General features: G+C 44.4%; 1 protein-coding gene and 1 long non-coding RNA gene across 6 annotated transcripts in view; one reads left to right on the top strand and one right to left on the bottom strand.

The window, feature by feature from the left end:
• DAB1 (DAB adaptor protein 1) overlaps positions 1-16532 on the top strand; it is a 418255-nt gene that overhangs the window by 209875 nt on the left and 191848 nt on the right. The gene's annotated exons all lie outside the window — the stretch shown is intronic.
• LOC111933007 (uncharacterized) lies at positions 7332-10179 on the bottom strand. Its single transcript, XR_002866476.2, has 2 exons — positions 10130-10179; positions 7332-8754 (listed from the first exon to the last, which is right to left on the bottom strand). It is a non-coding gene; the product is annotated as an uncharacterized LOC111933007 (long non-coding RNA).

The following is a 16532-nucleotide window of genomic DNA, read 5'->3' as shown; positions in this document are numbered from 1 at the left end:
TCCTGAGCAGCGCCTGTCACCATCCCCAGTCCTCTGGCAGCACTGGCATTTCTCATGACACCTTTCACAGCATCAGAAGCAGGCTAAATGTTAGGAGAAATTCACAGAGGACTGTCCTGCTTTGGACAGAGGTGAATGGAAGATTTTGCTCTTTTTTCCTCTCGTGCAGCCGCAGTGTTCCCAGTGCCCCCATGGGTGCTGGTCCTGCTGTTCCCCAGATCCTGGCACCACAGCTGTCCCAGCTGATGTCTGTGCAGTGCTGTGAGCCTGTGCCTCTCTCTGGACTCCTGTCCTACCCCATCCCTGTGCTTTTCCTGCTGCTTCCAAGCTCATCCTTGCCCACCATCCTCAGTGGCAGCGGTGGCTGCTGCCGAGCTGCCCATGGGAAAGGTGTTTCCAGGACCCACCTCTGGGCACCCTGCACAGTCCAGGGTGCTTGTCTGACTCAGTCTTGGCTGTCTCAAAGACAGCAGTTTGGATTTGGGCTGATTTCACAAACCTCTGTGCTGTGAATGCACAGAGAGAGGTTGTGGGGTGCTCTTGGGGCTGGATGAGCCATCCCAGTTGTTGTCACCTTGTTTGCAAATGTTGTGGTGTTGTGCTTTGGGAGTGTGTGACCAATTCTAGTGGGCTTGGTTTGTTGATTTGAGTTTTTTGGTTAATGTATTAAGTAATGTGGTGGGTTTAGTGCTGGCTAAAGTCACTAGAGTACTTATTTTTTGTTGTTAGATATGGATTAGGAGGAGGGTAAAATAGGCTTTTTGTTTTTTGCTTGGCTACTGTTGTGGAGCAGGGCCAGCCCCACCAGGGAGCTTAGTTACTTTTTGAGGTTGGAAGTAAGAGAGAGATCTTTTGGGCTTGCCTGTTTTTAAGATGTGGAATTTACAGAGCCAGGCTGAGCTTTTAAATGGTTTAATAGGATGTCAATTTTTAGAGCTAGCTAGTTACTAGGGTTTTTCTTAAGTACAGAAGGAAACTCTTAGCTGCTTTTTTCAGGAAAATTATTTCTGTGGGTGTTTTTTTTCCTCCTGCCCTCGGGTGGACACTTCTTTACTAAATATCAATTAGTGTGAAACCAGCACACCAACGATGGCAATGAAGGGGCGTCTCAGCTGCTGCGAGAACAGAAAAATAAAAACCACAGGAAGGCTTTGGCCACACAAACGCAAAACTGAATAATTTTTCGGTGCTTTTGGAGCTTTTAGAATTGATGAAGATGTGGCAGCAAAGAATTTACACATCCTCCTGACCCCATATGGTTGCTCCCCCTGCAGTTCTCCGCTCACGTGTGCAGCATTCCTCTCTCCTAATTTCCTTACACCTTGAGCAGAAGCGGGGCAGGCAGGGAAAGGCAGCACGAACACCAACCCACCATATGTTGTTCCTAATGATGGAGAGCGGTGGGTGTGAGCCGTGCTCTCCTAACGTATTCCATGGGCCAGGGGCCTGTGGCACTGCAGCTGTTGTGCTTTTATTTCCCCCAGTGCTCTCTGCCCAATTCTGCAGCCGGGAGGTTGAGGATGCTGCTGCTGTGAGACGCCTTTGGAAGGCACCTCCTCTGCCAGGGTGCAATTGCTGCCACTTACTCCCCTCTGAGTTACACAGCCAAGTGCCAGGGAACATGGTTATGATCAGGGAATTGCATTTTTCCCCTCCTCCCAAACCTCCAGCATTCAGGACTTTTGTTCTGATGCCTGTGGCAGAAGCCACCGCGTTTCCCAGATTCGCCTTTGGTCCCAGGGCGCCGCTGCTTTTGCACGTGGAGAGCAGCAATGGGAGGTGACACTAGAATTGTGTCATTGCACTGTTAGTTCATATTTTTATAAAACATCAGGAATTCAGAGTATAGCTCTTTAAATGTCTCATTCAAGCAGGCAGGAACATCGAAATGTACGTTGTCTGAAGCCCAGGAGACGCGCACTAGCGTTTATAGTGACAGTAGAAATCTCCTCGTATTCCAAACTCCTCAGGAGAAACATTGATAGCTTTATTCAGAATAATGACACTCAGAATTGCTGAATCATGTTCCCAGAGTGTCTGTCCTGGAGGAAGATCAGTGCTGCCATCCCAGTCCTGTTTCCAGTCTGGGGTTTGTGTGTCTTCTGGTCTGGGAAATGCATCAGGATGGTCCCAGCTCTACTGTGGTCTCCTTCCCCAGTTTTAGTGGAAGATTCACTCCCTTTCTGGTGGAAGTATCCTTGCACGTGGCAGGGGGAATCAGAACCAAAAGGTCTTTAAGGTCCCCTCCAACCCAACCCATTTTGGATTCTGTGTTTTTTTTGGGGAGGGAAGTTGTCACTGAATAAGCCAGTCAAAATTCAAAAGAATTTTTAGCATTATGTTGGCAAGGATGCTCAATAAAAAGCAATAAGGAGAGTTGGCCATTAAAGACTTTATTAATCTGACAGACAGTGTTTATTTGTCATATTTTTTGATACAGTGCCGAATTATCTGGCAGTAGTAAAGCCCTGGGTTTAGGTGACCTTGTGGTGAATCTTGGCCATTTTATTTTCCTGAGTGCTACAGGGAGGCTCGTTTCATTTTTATGGAAGAACTCTGAGGTCTCTGTATGAGCTCCACAAGAAGTAGCAAGATTCTGCTATTACATTAAATATAAGACCTGCTATGTGTTAAAATAAAGGGGAAGTCTGTATTAAACTGGCACAGGGCAGAAATTAACCTCATATTCTGAAAAAGGCACTGATGCCATGCAGTCTATTTGGAGATCATTCTGCTGATATTTCTCTCAGCTACATCCTTATTTTTTTTTTGGAGGGGTGGGGAGGGAACCAAGCTCTTGTGGCTGGGTTCATTTTCTCCCACTGCTGCTTTTTTCATTGAAGTCATCATAATCCTCCATTTGTGACATCAGAGTTACTGGCTAGCGAGATAATTATGATTTCACAAACTGAAGATTATGACCTTCGAATGAGGAAGGCACAGCGGGGAGGACAGATTCCTAAGCAACAGCCATCAGATATTTGTGAAATATTTGCAAAAATGTCCTTGCAGTTTAAAAAAAAATGAGGGAGAGAGGGCAGGAGGGAAACATCCAAAAAATATTATCAGCAGAATGAGCTGCCAGCCAGCATTTTTTTCCCCAAGTTTTCCATTTGGTGCCCATGATTCTCTAACCTGTCTCATTTAGCCTTAATGAACACGAGACATTTTTTTAGCATGCCATATGTGCTGTGGTCCTTAGGAAAAAAAAATAAAAATAAAAGCATCTAAATAACTTATTTTTTATGTTCTGACTCTAGCCAATCATAATTTACATTTTGCACAGTTTGATGCCCATCTGCAATGTTTTTACTATCAGAAAAGGTAATAAGAAAGGGAGGAAAAAAACCACAGGAAGACGTTGAATGACTGACACAAGAAATCCTGGTTGGGAGAAAATAATTTTTGTCCCTGTGTAAATAAGCAGATTGGAAAATGGGCTGGATTTGTGGCTCCAGGGGTAGGGTCAGCTCCTGTGTCAGCAATGGCTGGAGAGGAACCCCAGCAGTTTTTGGGGAGTCTCTGGGAGTCTCTTGCTCTTGTCAGGGGGTGGTGAGGATGGGATGGGGAGGATGAGGAGCAGCCATGCATCCTGAAAATGAGCTGAGTTGTGCCTCAGATGGATCTTTTTTTTTGTAATTTTGGGACATTTAACGACTACAAAATTTCCCCATCCAAAGCTCCTTGCAAATATTCCCTCCTGAAAAGGTGAAAAGCCTCGAAAGGCCACGGATTCCTCTTCCATCCTCCCTGTCCTTCAAAACACCAGAATCATGAATTTTATCCTTGGAGGCTGGCAGGAGGAGGAAAGGAAGGAGTCACCAGAGGGAGGTCCCAGATGGTTCCAGTGGCCCATTTTCAGTGTGTGGCTTTGGGTTGGGTTTGGGATGGGGTTTAGGGCATTCCAGGAAGGTGCAGATGGATTGAGCCTCTCACGTTCTGCTGAGCGCGACGCGGGGCCTCACGCTCACCCGCTGCAACAAATGATCACAATCACTTCCAGTTAGGAAACAATCAGCATTCCCAAACAGACCTCCAGCTGTGGCAATCCAAATTAGTCACGCCAGGCCACAGGAGAGATGGGATATGCCAGAGGTTTGGCCTCCCTGCAGCCCCACCTTGGCCACCACACAGGGTGTTGGACACAGGAGCAGGGCTCTGGTAGCGTCCCACTTCCCATTTTTCTTCCTAATGTTGTCTATTTTATTTTTCCTTTAGTAGCCTGAGTCAGAAAATGTCTCCTATCCCTCATTTGGAATGGTACCAGGTCAGGAATGTTTCATTTTGATACCAGGAGTTATTCCAGCCCAAGGAGGCTTTCAGTTACTTCCTCTGAGATTGTACAAAGTCAGAATCGAAAATGGGTTGCAGTGGTCAGAGCAGCCTTTGTGCCAAGCTGCCAAGGGTTTATTACTTACAGATTCCTTAAATTCAGCAGGTGACCATAAAAAAGCTGCATTTTTTATGTATGTGGCATACAGAAGAGAAATTCCTGGTGTTAGCATTAGCTCCCAGTGCTCCACTGGGATGTGAGGAGCGATGGGAGGCAGGGGACTGTGCTGGAGGAGCTCCTGAGAGGAACCACGCACATGGAAGCACAGAATGGGTTTGGAGGAACATCTAAAGCCTTCTAGTCCAACTCCTTGCCATAAGCAGGGACGTCTCCAACTGGATCAGGTCACTCAGAGCCTCATCCAGACCCTGAATGTTCCTAAGGATGGGGCTGCCACCTCTCTGGGCAACCCGTGCCAGTGGCACCGAAACTTCCTCGTGTGTAAATTCACCTGAGTGGAGCTCTCTGTCCAGGTTTCTTGACACTGGGGATAAAATTCAGGATTTCTCTGTGGGTCAGGATCTCCTCCCTGCAGCCAAAGTCACATCAGGCTGTGTAAAATAGGGATGGGATATTTTTCTGTAGCTCTGAGCATTAAGGATACTTCCGGTGCAGGTGATGTACCGGGGATATTCCAGAGCAGTCACAGCTCAGTCCAACTTGCACTTGGAATGCTGGAGCCTGGAATACCCCAATGCTGTCATCAGGGCTGCTTTGCAAGGCAGAGGAAGAGAGCTGTATCCATGTGGCCAATTTACAGTCAGAAGCACAAATCCAATCCAAATCCTTCTGTCCCAGCTGAATCTGCAGCAAAGCACTTGTGATCGAGATACTGCCTAAATCACTATTTGTATAAAATATTTAGTGACTAATTTCTCATTACAGATGCTTTGGGAAATGCTGTAAACTGCTTGCAGACAATTGAAAAATTAAAAAAAAAAAAAAAAAGAAAAAAGGAAGGGAATTATTGGATATGTTATTCAGTGCAAGTGATTTGACCAGCTTTAGGAACTGCAGTGTTAAATCATGAGACAGAGCATCTGGAGTCAGCTGAGAATTAGTAGAGAATAAAGGGGCAGCAGAACCATGCCAGGTACCACAGGAACAAGTGTATATATCAAAACAGAATTAATGCAAAGCTGTAGCTTGAAAACATTGTGGTTTGAGTGAGAACCAGGTGCTGAACTGACCCACTGACCTTCCCTGAGCCTCCCTCCTATGGCTGGCCCTGCTCAGAGCAACAGAGGTCAATTTTTTTTCCTAGTTAATAAACAAAAAAACTCCATTTACTTCTTCAATTTCACTTCTGCTAAACACGAACCTGTTGCAGTGAACTGAAAAAACAACAGAATAAATAACGCAGACAAATACATGGAGGAGTTCAATTATCATTTTCCCCCATTGAAACTGCCTTTTAACAACTACATCTTCTGACTGACAGCTTATTAATACTAATTACTTTAGATATATGCAACATAACTAGTGCACTGGTACTTTCAATTATCTTCCCTTGTCTTCATTCCTTCCCCTGTGCTCCCATCCTCCCTTTTCATGCCCCATAACCACAACCTGGAGCTGCAGCTCAGAGCCAAAGGAGCAAAAGCCTCTCATTTCTTACACGGGCAGGAAAGGCCACAAAATCTCTTGTGTTTGTGTGTGTTTGTGATGCTGTGTGGGTGCTCACTGAGGGGAAATCCCAGCCTTGGCAGTGGTGGAAAATGCTTGGAATGTTTGGGGGAATTCTCTGTGGAAGTCCTGTGAATGTCCTAAGAAGTTTTAGCAGTTGGACTCAGTGATTTTGGAGGTCAGACTCAGTGGTCCTGAAGGTCTTTTCCAGCTTTAGTGATTATATTCCACGATTCCAAGTTCCACTGGAAGTCCTGTAAAGTCCCTGTGCAGGTCCCACAGTGTTTCCAGCTGACACACCCTGGTTTATACATAATTTTCACAGCTTTCACAGATTTTCAGTGTAACCCCAGAGCTGATCCTGGGGAATCCATACTGGGTTGATCCAGGCTGGAAACAGCTTCCCACTACCAAAACCTCACCACCCAAAACCAACATGATCTGCAGCAGTTTTTTGGGAGAGCTGAGGCTGCAGCAGCACTGACTGACCCAGGTCCTTGCTCAGACCAAGTCCTCAACCCTGCATCAGCTTTGTTTTAATCCCTACTTAATGAACTCTCAATTGCTTATGCAAATCAAAGCAGTGGAGACACTTAAAGGTTATTTATAATTCCTGGAAACATTATGAAATCAATCATTCCATCTTTTACAGGTTCTACAGTGTCATTTAGATATCTAACTTTTTACTTATAATGCTCTAACAGTTTATGTAAGAAGACAAATATGTTTTGGTTTTATTTTTTATATAAGCTTGCTGATTGCTAAAACATCTATGACAGCTGACATGGAAATCAGGGAGGTTTTGATTAGGCTTTTCTGATATGTAAATGTGTGTAAATGAGTTTTATATATATTTTGATTTTTTTTAAAAAAAGTTCTATTTAAAGAGCAGGCAACAGTATCCCATATAAATTAAAGAGCAAACCTGAGAGGAATGTTCATGTGAGACTGACTTTGAGATGTCCTGGATGGTGCTGGGAGGCAACATGGGCATAAACAGAATCACCAAATACCTTGAGATTTATTTCAGTAGTGTTTTCCTGTGGGGTACACTAGGAGTTTTTTAGCTGGTGCCCAGAATATAGCACTGCTGGGGTCATGAGGAGCTGGAGGTGCTGCAGGTGATGAGCAGCCCCACCTGGGCAGGTGCAGTGGGTGTTGCTCAGGCACTTCATGGCTGCAGGATTTCTCCCAGCTGACAGCAAATTTCACACCTGTCCTCTGTAGAAAAACCATAATTTGTACTGGTTTAAATCAAGCATTTGTCTCCTTGGACACAGAAAGCTGGCAGTGGTTCCCTGCAGTCCATCCCAGTCTTGGTATTTTGAATCCATTAAGTTTCCAGAGTGTGCACACCAGACTGAAGAGAGGAGTAGTTAAATTTGGGGGTCCTTGCCACCTCTCTTTTCAGTTTCAGCCTCAAAGAGTCAAGCTGAGGTTTCCAAGTAGCAAGTCTGCTCTTATGGAGCATCTGCCATCTTCTACAAATCCTTTGGATCACAGGGCAAACAAAAAGCCAGGTTGCAGGAGCTGGACCCAAACCTCCCCTTGAAAAGGGAGAAGTGGCTGGTCCATCTGCAGCCTTGGACCTCCCATTTGTGTTGTGCCCTGCTGGAATTTGTGTGCAGTGTGATGGGGTTCTGTTAATTCACCTGCTTTCTTTCATCTCTTGAAGTAAATGAACAGCTATTTTAGCAGTATCAAGGTAAATCTGTAACATTTATTTTGAAAAGGAGAAAGAGCTCAGAAGATTACCAAGGTGTCCAGCTGTGATAATATTACCTGCCTTGTAAAGTGCCGTAGGTGACTCTGAAGATGTAAAGCAAATTGAGGATTACATTAACTTCCTCCTGACTTGCTCAAATTATTAATTCAGTATCACCAACTATCAAATAGAGTAGGGTTATTATTTTTTTAAGTATAAATGAATAACTGTGGTACGTGGCAAAGTACTGCCTGCAAATAATTAAAGGCTGTTTTGATTGTATCTGTAGTGGAGGTTGTTATGTCTTTTTGGGTGTTTTTTTAGTGTTTTTCTTATAATACAAGATTATAGCAGCCTGCATTTACATTCAGCTTAAATAGGCAGAGGAGTGAGTGCTGCATAGCAATGTGATTTTGGAATAGAATAGTTTTACCTTGGAGAGTCACAAGTTTTTTTTTGGTCTCTTTGTCTCACTGCAGGGCACATTTGTTACCTGTTGCTCAGGGGGCAAAGACCCTGGTCACTTCCAGAGCAGATCAGTGGCAGAACTGGAAACACCATCCCTCTCTCCAAAACATTTTAGTCTCCAGCATAATGTGCAGTTTTGGAGAGCTAATTCCCCCTTTTTCCACAGAGACAGTTCTAGTGGTTTATCCGTTCAATATATAGAATAAATATTCATATATAACACTAATGCCAGTGTTGGAAGGCACTCTGCTTGGCTTCTCTGCAAGTCCCCCCTTGGAAGGGACTTGCTGATTCAAAATGCACAATTTTAAGAGGAGCCATTGCTGGGTGAGTGCCTGAGCAGTGTCAGTAATTCTTTTCCTTCAGTCCTGGCTTTTGCCTCTTCCCAGAAGCCTGAGCTCCCAGGGGCCGTGGGAAGCATTGCAGGGCTTGTTCTTGGAGGATGTGGCAATTGCAGTGATTTAGAAGAGGATGCTGACTCACAGCTCATATTAGCAAAGCTGGAGTGGATGGCACAAAACTGTATTTAAATCTTCTTCAGCTCTCATGTTCAGGCTGCAACATTTTTCTCTGGTGGAGACGTGGCCTTATTGATTATTCATTATTCCTTAACCTTGATACACTAGAAGAGGGAGTAGAAAGAAAGGGTGGGAATGGACAGGAGCAAATATTACCCACCACAGTGGATAAAATGATGGTTTTGGGGATGGATCCCCCCCAGTTAGAGGCTCACACCAGACACCTGAGCTCCTGCAATAAGAGCGAGGCAGGAAAGGCGGCGAAACCTTCACCCAGCAGATTAAAGAATTACAATTATCTGTTGGGGCAGAACCCTGCAGTGTCTTAGCCCCAGGATTGATACAGAAATATATTTTGCAGTTCAGGTTCTCTGTTGAGTCAGGCCTGGGTGGTCCCCACTTCCAGGGCAAGGTGTGGGATGCTGCAGTCAGTGCTGCTCTGGGATGCTCCCAACAGTGAGATCACTCTTTAAATTCCCTTCCCTCTTCCATTAATCAGGAGCAATTTGAAATCGTAAGAGCACTGTAGCATTTCTCTTAATCAATAACCAACAGAGCTATTAATTTTCTACTAATATATTCTTCTTTAGTGTGCAGGGAGTGAAAACTCGTCGATTACCTGTGCTGATCCTACCCAGTGCCCTCGAGGGTCAGTGCAGAGGTTTCTCTGCACTTCTGGAGGTGCTCTGAAATGCCCCATTGGAGGTGGTGAGAGATACAGGAGCTCTAAAACCCCTCTCACTGCTGTTTCATCACTTCAAGAGCTCTGCTCAAGTCCTCACCCCCTGTCCTGCAGCAGGATGCCAGCTGGAAAATTAACACCTACAGAATTTTGCAGTAGCAGAGCTCTGATAATGAGTTTAACAAATAATTAGCTGCAGTACCTCTTTGTTTTATAGAAGTGCAATAGTTGATGAACTTGCTGTGCCACAATTAGGAGCTCATTAGCAAACAAAATTCAAGGCTAACAAATACCTTAAGGGGATGTTTTTTGGAGTATGTAATGAAATCATGAGATCAGTGAGGAAATGTAAATTCTCCTGCAGGACCAGGGACAAGGCAGGGTCTGGAAGTCAGGACTAAAGCTCACTTTATTTGTCAGATTTTCAAATTTTAGTTCTTTTCTGTGTCACGAGAAATGGCACCGTGTCTCCATTTTATTTTTCCCAGCTAGTAAAACCCATATTGGTTTTCTATTCTGTTATTTAGTTTGAAGGTTTTAGAAAAAAGGACACGTTCCTTTTGCTATTGCAAGACGTGTCTCAGAAAATAGCTTTTTCATTTGTTTTGATCTGTTTTTTTAATCTATTTCTCAGTCTCATTGAGGAAATAATCCTGACAGAAGTATTCCTGAGCTGCTCACAAAGCAACAGGAGATATATTCCATGAATCCACGCACTCCATCAAAGAGTGTTTCTAGGAATGTTTTGCTATTGTTTCCATGCTTATTTGCCATGTCATTTTCTGTGGTTAACTCACCTTGTCTCCAGAGATCCGTCCCTCATTCTCTTTGTAATGGATAAAGCAATAGGACAAAGAGAGCTGGTTTTTACCCTTGTCCCGAGAAAAACCTTTCAGAAAACGATAATGGGCTCCTAACAAACGAGAGAGCTGGTTATCACTGGGGAGAATTAATCTCTGCCTTGATTGAGAACACCTAAGCCAAATTACGAGCTACAATATCCATCTGCTTGCTGTTACTCGGCAATATAGATTTATTGTGACATTTTGGAGAAGGAGTAAGAAAACATATGAACAACTGTTGTGGTTCATTAGCCCTTTATTGGTAAAATGTGGTGCTCAGGGCTGCGAGAGGTGCAGGGAAAGACAATCCTTTGGCTGAAATCGTATTCACGAGGCTGTGGAGAGCATTCCCAAGGACAAGCTTACAGATCAGCTGCTGCTTTTTGTTCCCTGACTGTGGGGTTGTTTTCTTTTTGGTTGAAAGTGGAGCAATTCAGCCCCAGGAGACGGGAGGAAAGTTTGGGGCGCAACCAAAAGCTCTCTGGACACCAGTCCCTCGTGCCTGTGTCAGGCAGGTAAAACAGCAGCACCTTTCCTGCAGATCCTCTGCCACCAGAGCTGGAGAGGGCAGCTGGTGTCTCCTGCTCTTCAGAGCCAAGCTGGCAGGCCCAGGGCAGCAGCACCAGGATCCTGCCTGCTCTGGCATTTCCAGGGTCGTCACCATCAGAAGCCCTTTGATCGTGGCAGGTGTCTAAGAAGGAAAATCCATCCCTGTTGTCACTTTCTCACAACTATTGAATTTTAATCCACTCTGGGGGGCTGTTGCACGGGTACAAGCACACAGGCTGTTGATTTATTTGCAGTTAAGGCTCTCAGAGTCAGGATGTTAAAGCCTTCTAAAGCCAACTCCCTCTTCATATGGGAGAACCTTTGGAAATGCACTTTAGGTTTATGACACTGGCTTGGCTTAATTTAATTTACGGTTCACTTAACCGATTATTCAAAATACCAGATGTGACAGACAGTAGATTCAGCTGAAATATTACCTCACAGGCATGTTCAACACATAGAATCTGCTCTCCATATGGGAAGGCACAGAATGTCCCCCATCCCCATCCAAGAGCAATCAATTTGGTTTTTGAAAGGAGAGTGAGGCTTAGTGGGAGACAGGGTCCCTTATTTCTCCTGAACCTTTGCAGCAGCTGATGTGAGAGTCTAACCCAGGCTCTGCTGCGTGAGAAAAAATGTGAACTTCTAAAAACGCCACAGGCAAAGGATTTGTCATGTGTAAAACATTTGTTGCTTAGTATTTGCTGATGTTAAGTAATTCTTAGCAACTGTAAGAAGCACAGTAAAGGCAGTAAAGACAATAAAATAGTGGCAGAAAAGTGGAACATCCCAAGTTTTTAAGAGAATGTTTCTTCTGGTGGCTGGAACTGTCTTGTGAAGTGAGGGGCTGGACATAACAGTGTTGGTAAAAGTGAGTGTAGGTCACAAATACTTGTTGACTTTATCATAGAAACATGGAATCGTGGTTTGGATTGGAAGGAACTTTAAAGCTCGTCCAGTTCCACTTCCTGCCATGGGCAGGGACACCTTCCACCATCCCAGGTTGCTCCAAGCCTCATCTAACCTGGCCTTGGACACTTCCACAGCCACAGCTTCTCTGGGCACCCAGTGCCAGGGCCTACCCACACTCCCAGGGAATCATTTCTTCCCAATATCCCATCTAACCCTGCCCCATGTCATTGTGAAACCATTCCCCCTGGTCCTGTCATTGCACGCCCTCATCCAAAGTGCCTCTCCAGCTCTCTTGCAGCCCATCTGGGCACTGGAAGGTGTCTCCAGAACCTTGGGTGTTTCCCAGGCTGAACACCCCCATCTCTCCCAGCCTGGCTCCTTAGGGGATGTGCTCCTGTGGTCCCTGAGCTGGGGGAAGGTGCAGGTGCTTTGAGAGCTGGTCCTTTCTGCGGGCAATGGCCACCAGGTATGATCAGAAGAGTCCCAGCAGTCTCTTGAGCCCTCTCTCTTTGTCTCTCACCCCTTGCATTTATCCTTTGGAGCAGGATGATGTGTTTAGTCAAAACAAGAGCAATGGAGGCATGATTAATTCCAGGAGTACCTCTAGTTCATCAGGCAAGAGCTCTCTCTTCTTTTGGGGAACATCAGATGCCCATCATCCATCCTTCTGAAGTTTATGGCCTGAGGTTCCTTCATGTCAGGGCAGGACCTATCTAGGGCACTCCCCTAGACCTTAACTATTAAAGAAAGATTAAAAATTAAACTTCCAGTAATGCAGGAACCTGAACTTTGAACTCCCCTGTGTCAGTGGAATGTTAATCTGATCTCGGCAGTACCCGATAAAGTCGATCTGTCTTCCTCGCCTAGTTAATTTTTAATCATTTCTATGGATAGAAGGGCTCTGCTGGATGGGACTAAGAGCAGACTGCCTTATCCCAGCCCTAAATCCCAGCATGGAATGGGGGAACAACAACTCCTCCCATTATTTATATTCTGTATTCCACCCCGTGTTTGTTTACCCGAGCCTCGGTACGTAGGTGTGTTCTCCCAGCTAATGCTCGAGGGTAATAGTACACCAAAAAATCTGCTCACGTGCACATATTCACAGGATATTGTCAGGCTGTTAATGGGAACAGTATTTCCTAGGTCCACAGCAAATGTTTGTGGCAGTGCTGACTGGGAAAGAGGATTGATCTGTTCAAGAACCAAACCGCTTTTAGCTCCGGTTCTGGGGTGATTCAGTGGTATATCCAAAGGTGCTTCTCTCAGACTCGATAGAAAAATTTCTAATTAACTTTTAAAGCGTTATTTAAAAGATGATATTTTGATTTTGATGTTGGTGAATTTTGCAATATTCCTGTTGTTCTGCATCAACACTTCAAAGCCAGTGAGGGTGTCAAGATTAATGCCCAGTGTCAGCACAGCACCGAATATGCTGAGTTTTATCATCGGTGTGAAGGGAGGGGATCCAGAGATTTTAGAGCTCATCTCCACTACATGACAGTCCCAAATTATAGTGCTGGGATAACAGCAAGCACAGGGCCACTGTACCCAAAACCACTCCAGACCTTCCTGGCTCTGCCACCCTCTCTCTGCTGGAAGGGAACAGCGTGACTCTGTTGGTGCCACTGGTGGGTTTTGTGGGCAGTTCCCATTAAAAACCAGCCAAAGTCCCTAAAGGGAAAGGTGTGTTGCTGATGGCCAAAGGATCTCAGCAGAGAAAGTCAGAATTACAGAGTCCCCAGGTGGCTGCAGGTGGGGAAATGTTCCCTTAAAAATGGACTTTGCAGAGTCTGAGCTGTCCAGCAGCTAAAGGGCTTTCAGAACCTAACCCCCATTAATTATCTGCATGTAAGAAAAAGCTGGGTCAGCAAGAAAATGTAGACAAGACGAGGCAAGAAGCTGTAGATGCAATACAGGGAACAGATGTGTGCACTTCTCTCCCTAGATTATCCCAACGTGTGCATTTGGGCAGCCATAACCTGGAATAATGTTGAATTCCCATGTTTTTCCCAAGGTAGGGTGTTTGGAACCACTCTGTTTTGCCTGATCTCAGCTCTCACCCCTCCATGCCTTTCTGTCCAGTGCCCTTTGGGGGAGCTAATTCTGTCTGGCAGTGTTGGAGGTCACAGCTCTGTGGAAATAATTATCAGAAATGCAAATCAACGCAAGAACATTTTTTTAATACTTCGTGCCTGGAGCTGTGCTAAACTTAGCAGTGATGAATAAACAGCATCAGCATTCCCCTCCTGGAAAGGACAAAGTCTCCTGGTATTTGGGATGTCTCTGGTACTTTTGCTAGCTCGGTGTAGCCAACCCTGAACATTTAATAACGTGAACAGGCCCTCAAAAATTATTTAAAAAATAATTGAGATTAATAAACGTTGAATGTTTTCATTTCTGAGCCTTGAAGGTGTACTTAGCTAACATCTTCCTCTGCAACCGAAAGGCTGGGAAATTACTTCTAGTTAATGATGGTGAGATACTCATGTAATCACCTTATTTCAGGAGAAAGGCTTTCAAATAAACTCCAAGAGACTCGTGATGAAATAGCAGGAGCTGGCAATGTTGAAATACGAGCCTCTATCATTAAACCATTCGTTCTTAATTAGTTTTTATTTGCAATATTGACAGCTAATCTCTTCTCTCTGTTATACCTGTACAACTTCCAGTGACTGGCATAGTACATATAGAAGTAGCTGTAGTTATAATTTGGTCCTCTCCATGTAAGATTTCCAAACCACACAGGATTTTTTAGGAAAATTAAAGTGTGTAAGACATGTGGCCAAGAAATTCCAGACCTGACCTTGGTTTCTTCTGTTTTAGACTGAGAGGCTAATGGGGTGCAGCCCAATGGCCTGGCTAAAAAAAAGAGGTGGAACACAACTGTGTATCTTTCAACAGTATCCAGTTTTTTTGGGAAATAAAAAAATAAAAAAATAGTCAAATAAATAAATAAGTTTTCATTTCAACAAGGTGACATTTGCTGATGCTCACTAATTTAGGAGAGACTGATTTATGCGTGTTTAATCTTCGCTAATGATGACTCCAGGGCAAGAAATGAAAATAAGTGCAGTTAATAATATGTGTATATATTATTAACACCTTTACTGATGGAGAGGGGCCTTCTCCTGGTAGATAAATGTAGGAGCGATTTGTGGGAGATCTGAGTGGCTCAGGGCTGTCAGAACCTCTCTCTAACTTCCCAAAATGTGAAGAGAAGGGATATTTGGACAGTAAAAATGCTCAGCTGATCAACTATTAGAATTTGCATGAAAAATATTTCTAAATACAATAAGCAGCCCAGTTCCTTACCTTTTGGGATCTTCTGTAACAATGAAATTATATGTATTGGTGGTGTTGTTACACCCTGATTATGGCTGGCTTCTCCTCCTGCCACACAAATACTGAGGCGGATGCAACCCTTGAATTCAGTCCTAAATGCTGACAGACAAAACTTACTGCGAATATTAATGTGCTTGGTCTAATCATCCTGCTATTTTTTTGTGTAATTTACTCAATCAGGGAGTTGGAATTCCCTCCTAGCTGTTACAGATTCAAGCATTTATGCAAAATCCTCCAGTCTGGAGATTTACAGTGGATTATCTACAAATATTTGAATACATTAGTGCAGCCCTTTAAATGCATTCCCTTTATTTACATACAGAACAAATAACAAGCGACTTGAATGACAGCACTGTAATTCCATCAAGGAGCTCGTGTCCTGAGAAACCACAGGAATAAACTGTTAAGAGGCCCTTGGGTTCAGTGGAGCTCTGCCTGGAATTACAGCTCCATAACCTGGATTTCATTCATTTTTTTTATTATTAGCAAAAAGAAATAACAACAACCCAAAACAAAACAACAAAAATCCAAACAAACCAACAAAAAAAACCAAACCAAAAAAGCCACAATTTTATAATTCGTGGTGCTGATGTTGTAGTTGGAAAAGGGAAGAGCCAAAGAAGGGTGAGGGTGGAATTTTGCCCTCACTTCCTTCTACCACAGCCCAGAAAAATGAGATTTTCCATATCCATCAGTGTAGCAGCTGATCACAGAGAAAGCATTGGAATCAGGGTGTTGATGGGGTGACTTTGGGACTTTGAAGAGCTCCTTTCCAAATGATCTGCCTGTGTGGTGGACAGGTTACCCTTTATCCATGGGTTTTTTTTTAGAAGTTTATATTATTTGCACTGCTTGATGGGGCTGCTGCACTTGCACTCAGCCCCAGATTATCGTGGTGCATCAGCGAGGATTGATGTGGGAAGAGCAGCCTGGGCTTGGTTTCTGTTCCAAATCTTCCTCTGAAAAAAACAAAAAAGAATAAAATCAGCCCCAAAGACGAGCTGGCTTTCCTCTGTAGCAAGAGAGATGGGTTCCTGCCGATCCCAGAGGTAAAGCCCTAACAGTTTCCATGGAATAGTCAATTATCTGTTTCATTGCACAAGCCAATATCTTTTCTCAAAAAGATGTATTAGGGTGTTTAGTCATTCAAGTGATCCATCTGGCTGAGCATTCAGAGATGCTCCTTAACTTGATTTATCTGGCCCAGAAATGGTGTCCTTGAAGCTTCTGGGCCAGCTAGGTCTGTCCATGTACCCACTCTGTAGGGACAGGGCTGGTGACCTTCAGCTCCTGGCAGGGGTAGGGCTGATGCCATCACACCCCTCTGCCAGGACAGCCTGATTCCACACTGAATTCAAAACTGATGTAGCAGATGAGGGCTGAGGGGCCACCAGGTGCTTCCAAGGAGAATGCAGAGAAGCCCCCAGGCCCCAGATCCCTGATAAGACACCGTCCTTTTCTCCAGCAGAATCTGCACCTAAATCCTGATGGAGTCTGGCTAATCCCCTGCAGCATGAGGCTGTGCACTGCCTTTAAATCTCCTCTGCTTATA

Source organism: Cyanistes caeruleus, chromosome 9, assembly GCF_971803275.1.
Source record: "Cyanistes caeruleus chromosome 9, bCyaCae1.hap1.1, whole genome shotgun sequence".
Taxonomy (NCBI): domain Eukaryota; kingdom Metazoa; phylum Chordata; class Aves; order Passeriformes; family Paridae; genus Cyanistes; species Cyanistes caeruleus.
This window is presented reverse-complemented; position numbering and strand designations above follow the sequence as displayed.